Source organism: Silene latifolia, chromosome Y, assembly GCF_048544455.1.
Source record: "Silene latifolia isolate original U9 population chromosome Y, ASM4854445v1, whole genome shotgun sequence".
Taxonomy (NCBI): Eukaryota; Viridiplantae; Streptophyta; class Magnoliopsida; order Caryophyllales; family Caryophyllaceae; genus Silene; species Silene latifolia.
In genome coordinates, this window is record NC_133538.1 from 305,168,983 (window position 1) to 305,175,220 (window position 6,238).

The 6,238-nt window shown below is 35.8% G+C and overlaps 1 long non-coding RNA gene across 1 annotated transcript; it reads left to right on the forward strand.

The window, feature by feature from the left end:
• Positions 1-344: 344 nt before the first annotated feature.
• Positions 345-4,346, forward strand: LOC141627457 (uncharacterized). The gene is made up of 2 exons (XR_012537020.1): positions 345-405; positions 4,294-4,346. It is a non-coding gene; the product is annotated as an uncharacterized LOC141627457 (long non-coding RNA).
• The last annotated feature ends 1,892 nt before the right edge of the window (positions 4,347-6,238 follow it).

The window sequence follows — 6,238 nt, forward strand, 5'->3', positions numbered from 1 at the left end:
ATTTGAGTTCTTTTAGCTTCGTCAGAGTTTTAATTAATCTTCTTTCGGTAAAAAAACCAAACTTTAGGAATTGGTTTGAGATAGTATGGAGAGATCAGACAATCGGTTGGTTCATATAATGAAGTTAAGCTTGGTATTATTAGAGCTCTTAAGACCAAGATCAAGGTTTGTGACTCTTTTTATTTTACTTCAAATCATACTTCGTAGTAACTCCAATTACATGTTATGATATGAGATCCTCCGGCAATGATTTGTTCTTTTTACTTTGATCCTCCGCTTTTCGTAGACACACCTTTTACTTTGATCAAATTCTCAAGCCCATGAGCTTCATCCATCGCAGGTGGAAAGGTTGTTGCTCAACCATCATCTTGGCTGCAGATTCTTACCCTTTTTGTGCCACTGTTGGTATGCTATTAGTTTCTTTGTTTACCGGATCTTTGTTACTTTTTTTTGTTGTTGTTGAATTGTGGGTTTTGATTGTTTTGAAGAGGTGAGTAGTATAGTATTTCATGATTGGATTGATCGTTGTTTCTTTTGTGATGGAGTGAGTCAATCGGATAGAACTTTAAAAAAGTTCCGAACTTCGACCATGATGACAGTGATTAGCTTGTTTAATTAACCAAAGTCGACTCATTTCTTTCAAATTGTTTCTTGTTCATGTTTTGTTTCATGGGTTCTTTCGAATTGGGGTCGTTGGTTGTGGAAAACCACCCATATGAGGACAAGAATGATCATTTAGTTTAGCATTGTTTTTTTCTCAAAATATTATAATTACACTGAAGTCTTGATTGAGCTTCATACCTCGACTATTTGTATATGGAGGAAATGATGATAAAGTGAGCAAAGGTATCTGACTTAAGTAGATGTTTGTCAAAATAGAGATTGATTAGAGGTTTTAGAGGTATGTGCAAGTGTGGGGGCTCAACTATTTGTGTCTTTCTTATATAATGGCTGCATGGTAATGAAGGTTTATTGTGGTGGTAAGTTATGAGTTAAAAGAAATAGTAGAGCTTGTGATAAAATGGGGAGGACGACTCGTCAACAGAACTATGATTTTTAATTTCAGCCTGAAACATTTCCATTTTTGGAATAAGATTGATTTTTTGGAAGAAAAGAAAATTTGGACTTAAAAGTATAAACTTTTTAGCAGTCCTTAAGGAAATAAGTTATCTACTACTAGGTTGCCTGGTATAGTGGTGTGGTTAGACGACTATTAAACAAATGGGACAAATGTTAATCGGGACATGGAAATATGATATTTCTCGTCGGTTGGAGGAAGTATAAATTTATGTAGAGATTTTTAAAATGTTTAATTTAGCATACTGAATGAAGAATTTACTTTATTTCTGGATTATATAGATCTGACACCACCTAGGAAGTATAAATTTAGGTTGCCTGGTATGGTTAAATGACTATTAATTAAATGGGACAAATGTTAATCGGGACTTGGCAAAACGATATTTCTGGTCGGTTGGAGAAGTATAAACTATAAATTTAAATGAAACAAATGTTAATCGGGACTTGCAGAACAACCAATTACTCTTGGGAAACTCATTTAGTCATTTTACACAACTCTGGCATATTCATTCTTTTAAGATACAACTCTGGCATATTCATTCCTTTAAAATACATCAGAAGTGTCATTGGCCATGCCTCTATATAGCATAATTTTATCTGCGTGACTTAAATATCAGGCGGGATTGTGTGTGTGTTTCTTAAACTCTGACTGTTCCCAGAGTAACTAACTGAATGTGCCTAAGATCTTGTTTATCTTTGATGATCATTTTTGGTTATACCGTACATTCGTACAATAGTGGTCCCAATTTGTTATATATTAGAAAGTGTTGGGTCAGGAAGCAAGTGACATTTAGATGGGTGGTTATGGCAGAGATGCTTATGTAGCAGCGGATGTGTGACCATACAAAGAAGGAACTGAAGGGAAACAAAGAGAATATGGAGAAGATATGAGTTGCATCAATTGAATATAAGATGAGTAGGGATCGGTTCAATTGGCTTAGCCAAGTGGGAAATGGACGAGTCAGAGGTTCCTTAGGTAAGAGACTTGATAAATGGGGTACAAATATGATTGTGAGTGGTAGGGGAAGACCAAAGTTGATAAAGGTTATTGAAAACGGTATGAGTTTCCTCGGTATTGAAGAAAATATGGTGCTGGCCTACTTGGGAGGCTATTATCTAGGAAAATAATATGGATCGGTGTTTGGTAGAATGGTACAATTAGCTGATAAAGCCTTGTTTGTCTTTTGTCAAATTTGTGAAGGAATGGCTCTCGCTCTCTAATTCTTGCAAGATACGTGTCAAGTAGCTACTTTTTTTTTTTTTTACTTTTGAGCATCATCTTCTTCTTTGTTTCAATTTCTTCTATCTATTGCTAGAAAGTCAGGCTCCTTTTTTGTGCATTAGTTTAAAGTCTCAGTGGCTACATTTATTTCTAAATCCAATTCTAAGTAGGACTCAAGTCTTCAATCTCATAGATTGTCACATTTAAGGCCAGTTTGAATTTTAGCTTTTTCTAACCATGGCAAGAACCTATTGCTGAATCTTCTTACAAAAGTACGAAACACAACAAAGAGCTGTTAATTGTCACTATAAAATGTGTATTGAGTTGACAAGGATGAAAGCATCTTCAGTGTTAATTCATTAATCTGGGTAGTAGCTTCGCAAAGATGGCATTAGAAGATAAAGAATATTTTAGTGGGTGTTTAATTGAGCCTAACTAGAATAATTATAAGGAAGATCATCAGTTTATCTCTCAAGAGACCTTCCTCTTATAATGGTGATAGGTAAATTACTACCTCCAATCTCTTTAAGACGATTAGTTTGTTGTCAATCATCGGCTTAAGTTACTACCTCCAATCTCTTTAAGACGATTAGTTTGTTGTCAATCATCGGCTTAAGTTTTTGGTTAAGTTTTTGGTTAAGAAAGTCGTCTCACATTTGTTCATTTTCTGTTGTTTTTAACGTTGTTTGTATTTTTAGATTATGTTACAGTGTGTTATTTAGCTGTTGTGTTGTTATGAATGTGTACATTTGGTTTGATTTCAACCATCCGCTTAAGTTTTTGGTTAAGCTAGTCGTGTCACATTTGTTTATTTACCATTGTTTCTATCTTCAGTTGATCTTACAATGTGGTTGTTTAGCTGTTGTAGTGTTATGAATCTGTACGGTTTGTTTGACGGCAACCATGAGCTTAAGTTTTTGGTTAAGATAGTCGTCTACTTCCCCTTTTCTTCCCTTTCCTCCCTTCCATCCCCCTCCCGTCCCTTTCCTTCCACTTTTGCTATCCAAAGTTCCAAGCACACCCAAAATGATTAGGTTTGGAGAGAATACATGGATAGTTTAATGATGGAACTTCTTTGTTTGCCTTACGAGACTGTCTATCCATATGATATTGGTCGAATGACTCAGATCTATGAGGTAAAGGTGAAGAATAAGTTACCTGTGGAAATAAGAAAGCCTCAATGGATGAGTGAACGAAATGGAGAAATAGCACGTTGATGAAGGAGGAGAAGGGTGAATTGATGAGAGAGGAGAAGGATGATGCGGGGAATGGAGAAATGAAAAGAGAAAGTAGGGGGCAGAATAAAAGGAGAAGGTGAGTAAAGACATAATGAAAGCAGAAAGTGAAATAGGAAATGTGCGGTGCTAAATATAGTGAATGACATATGTTGATAGATCAGAGCAGGCTGAAACCCAAAGTGCAGGAATAGCGTTTAAAAACCGCAGGATGGTAAGGAAGAAAATCAAGGACTTAACCTGACCCAGTTTTGTATTTCTCAGTATAATGGTTATTACGTGGACGGATGCTTCGGTGGTTGAATAATTGTACAAAGGGGTTGTTTAATAAGTCTTGTTGGGGCTTATATCCTAAATTGCACTAGAGATGTACAATTACTAGGGGAAATGAATTTTAAACTGCAGCCATAAGCTCCCATTTTCAATCCATAGGTTAAAACTTTATCGATGCTTTACTTGTCATTAACGAATTATGCATTTATCCCGTCTGACTACTGCAATGTTCCAGTTAGTTTGGTACTTTGATGTATGAGATGGTAACAGTCGAAATTTGGATATTTTGGTGTATAGAAAAAGTACAGTAGTGTCGCTATTTCTGCTATGGAAACTGTTTAATTTTTTCGACATATCAAGGTACAGTTAGAACTTGTTATCGTTTAGAGGTTCTTTAGACTATCTCTCATTGAACACAACTAAGGTTGCATTGTTGTAAGCTTTGTGATAATGTATTAATATGTTTTATATATGTTTCTGTGACAGTGGCTTCAATGGTGTTTTTGAAGGATTTTGAGGAGTCCACAAATTGCACACCTGGTAAGTCAGAAACTTCAATCTCTTATTGTTTAATGTGCTGAAATATATGTGCGTGTGCTTATTTCGTGTATGGGCCAATTGGATTAAAAGAAACATTTTCTTATTGTGAACATTTTTTATTGAGCGTTGTACTATAGTCACCCACTCGTGAAACACGACATAGTGAACCGTTTCAATTTATGTTAAATTGTAAACAAGGATTAACCATTGCAAGAGTTAGACGGATAGGGGGAAAGAGATGAATATGCGAACAGATGAGAGACGGAGATAGATAGGGAGAGGAAGATAAAACGAAAGTAAGTGAAGGAAAGTGAAGGAAATGGAGATGGAAAGAGAACGAGGGAGGAGAAGGAGATGGGTGAATATGTGAAGGAGAGAGCGAGGGTTTCTATTCTTGACAGTTAGACGTTTATCAGTTAGAGATTTATCTTTACTTTCTGTGTGCTTCTTTCTATATGTCTGTATGAACCAGTGTCTGCAACTGTTTAGATAAAAGTGTATGCACGTTTTCTGACTAGGGACCATCGAATGGTTTGATATAAATTATGTAGTTTCTTCGGAGTAGTTTGCTTAGTTTAAGGTTATTTTGCAACTGTTTTAGCTTCTGCGATGCTATGTACTCTGTAGTTTAGTTGCTAAGTTAAAGTAATATTGCAATCAGGGTGGTAGTAATTGACCCCTGTGGCAAGACGAAAATCCCGCAGTTTATGCTAAACAATTGCAGCTACGACTTATAAGTATGGTCACAACTGTCACATTCATCATCACTACCATACCCGCCATAACACAAATGACCTCTAAACCCTTCCTGATTGAAGAAGATACAATCTCCTCTCTTCAACCCAACTTCCTTTGCCGACATAGAAAACGTCACATACTCACAAAGAAAACCCGATCATCTAAACTCCAAGTCGGGTCCCAAAACGGTCCATCCCCTTCCTTTAAACCCCAAACACCAAGGCACATTGGCTGCATTGGCTCACAATAAACTTGAGTCCTCACCATTTTCTTTGTTTCCGGGTCAGGATATATCGCTTCCTCGAACCCACCAGTAGTGTTAACCTCTTTATTAACCAAGTACAACTTCAAATTAGACTCAACCAAATAAGTGAACATTCCATCACAAAACTCGACATTCGAGGCGATAACATCTCTATACCGAAAAAAAAACCGTCTTCCACAATTTCACCATTTTTCGGAAACACGACAATCTTAACAACTTTACATTCATTATCGTCATAAAAACAGCCGGTAAAGAAGTTATATGATCTAGCAATGTAAAACAGTTTAATTGCGCGACCCCATCTTTCTTCCGGAGTGAAACAAATGCAACGGGTCGTCCTGGTTTGTAGATCGCCAGCTTGTTCTCTGGTTCTTCTTCAAGGAGCAGCATCATGTTGTAGAAAGTGATGGGAGGAAGAATGATATTTTAGCCGCCGCAATGTTGAATTGTACCTGTAAAATAAAATCTAGATTAGAGAATAAAGAATTAAATTAAAATAAAAAACATGACATTGCAACAAAAAAACGTTAATTGTAGGCAAGATTTAAGGTTGGAGTTGGACGAATGTTCATATATATAGATATGGAGTTGTAGAGTTTGGTATGTTTTAGGATTTAAAAACATTTAATAATAGGAATTTATATCTAATACAAATTCCTTGAAACATAAAGCTTTACAAACTCATTAGCAATTATATTATTTTTATCTGTTGGTAGTTATTTATTATCTTTAATAATAATAAAATTACTTGGGTGTTTTAGAAAAGTTGGAGTTTCTCACAGTGCCTGAAAAAAGCCTCTTTTATATATATACTAGATTTAATGCCCGTGCAATGCACGGGCCGCTCGGTAAAGTCTTTTGTAATTTTCTTTAACAATATTAAAAACA